Below are 2,073 nucleotides of genomic sequence, written 5' to 3'. Positions count from 1 at the left end.
GCCAACCCTCCCTCCCACCGCTGAATGAGGTCATTGCTCTCTCATGTTGCCCTGAGCACAAGTGGAACCAGCACCGCCCCCAACTTCACTTCCTCCTTGTGCAGACTAGTTTCACTGCCTTCCTGATTCATGTTACTGTTTGTAAGCCTCCATGTCAACCTTCCCCTCAGCCAACAATGAACCATTCTAAGTAAGTAAGTAATGCCCCTGTCCCACTTAGGAAACCCGAACGGAAACCTCTGGAGACTTTGCGCCTCACCCAAGGTTTCCGTGTGGTTCCTGGAGGTTGCAGGCGGTTGCCGGAGGTTGCAGGTAGTGGAAGCAGGTAGGGAGACTGACAAAAACCTCCGGGAACCGCACGGAAAACTTGGGTGGGGCGCAAAGTCTCCAGAGGTTTCCGTTCAGGTTTCCTAAGTGGAACAGGGGAATAAGTAAAGGGCCTGTCCCACGAGCATGCGACCTGCATGCGGTAAGCGCGACCAAACCGGAAGCGGGGGCCGCGCGGAGGTCGAGTGATCCCCGTACAGGACCGGTCCCACCAGCATGCGCCTGCATGCGGCGAGCGCGACCAAACCGGAAGCGGGGGCCGCGCGGAGGTCGAGTGATCCCCGTACAGGACCGGTCCCACCAGCATGCGCCTGCATGTGGCGAGCGCGACCAAACCGGAAGCGGGGGCTGCGCGGAGGTCGAGTGAGTGACGTGAAGTTCGAGCGAAGTCTGCGGGAAGTTCGCGCATGACGTACGGCGTCAAGACATGCGTACGCCGTCAAGACGCTGCGCACGCCCGTCGAGGCGGTGCGTACGGCGTCGAGGTGGCTGCGGGCTGGCAGGCCGTTGCCTGCCGGCCCGCACACAGTCAGTTTTTCTGAGCCCCGCACGATGTCGGGACCAGCTCCGCACAACTCCATACGGCTCCGGTGATCGAAGTGGGACCGGCCCCGCGAGGCCGTATGGCTCAAGCGACCATGTTAGGTCGCGCTTGCCGCATGGAGTCGCATGCTCGTGGGACAGGCCCTTAAGTAAGTAAGTAAGTTTATTGGCCAAGTATTCACATACAAGGAATTTGCCTTGGTGCTCCGCCCACAAGTAACAACATGACATACAGTGACAGTTACGAATGACTCAGAAAACACTAAACATTAATAATAATAAAACATTAATGATAAAACACCATTGATTAAGCATGTGAACCAACAAAATATCAGATCAAAGGGAGGCTACAGATTTTTGACTGTTGTGTAGAGCAACTACTCATGGATAAAAACTGTTTTTATGTCTGGCTGTGGCAGCTTTGACAGTCCGGAGTCGCCTTCCTGGAGGGCAGTGATTCAAATAGTTTGTGGCCAGGGCTAAGGTAGACAAAAGTACTGGAGAAACTCAGCGGGTGCAGCAGCATCACTACATGCTACGAATCCCAGTTGTGGAGACACTGGCATTGTCTCATTGTAGTACATTGGTCATTCTTTTATTCTGGATTTTAATTAATGTATTGTGTGTTTTTTTAAATACATAATTTTTCATGCTTTTATAAGTGATATACTAAGATTTTATATATACTTTATGATATTGTTTTTAATAAGCAATTCATTTTTATGTAATGTTGCCCCTTGTCTGGACCTTGAGTCTGAAATAAAGTTTATTTTTATTATTATTATTATTATTATTATTATTATTATTATTATTATTATTATTATTATTATTATTATCTATGGAGCGAAGGAAATAGGCAACGTTGCCTATTTCCTTCGCTCCATAGATGCTGCTGCACCCGCTGAGTTTCTCCAGCACTTTTGTCTACCTTCGATTTTCCAGCATCTGCACTTCCTTCTTAAACAATGAACCATTCTACATTTCCTTGATCATCGTCGGCTTTGATGTGCCTGACCCGCTGAGTTGCTCCAGCTTTTTTTGTGATTAACTTCCTCCTTCTCAGCCTGGAGCTGCAAGATACACGGAGATCCGCCATCCCTTCTGCTTTGATGCCCAGTTCTGTGCATTAGACTTCCCTGATTATCTTGAAGCCCTGAAGCTTCTCCCCCTCTCTGTTCCGCCAAAGTCCTGGAAATCCAGAAT

The sequence above is a fragment of the Amblyraja radiata genome, chromosome 27 (genome assembly GCF_010909765.2).
Source record: "Amblyraja radiata isolate CabotCenter1 chromosome 27, sAmbRad1.1.pri, whole genome shotgun sequence".
Taxonomy (NCBI): Eukaryota; Metazoa; Chordata; class Chondrichthyes; order Rajiformes; family Rajidae; genus Amblyraja; species Amblyraja radiata.
This window is presented reverse-complemented; position numbering follows the sequence as displayed.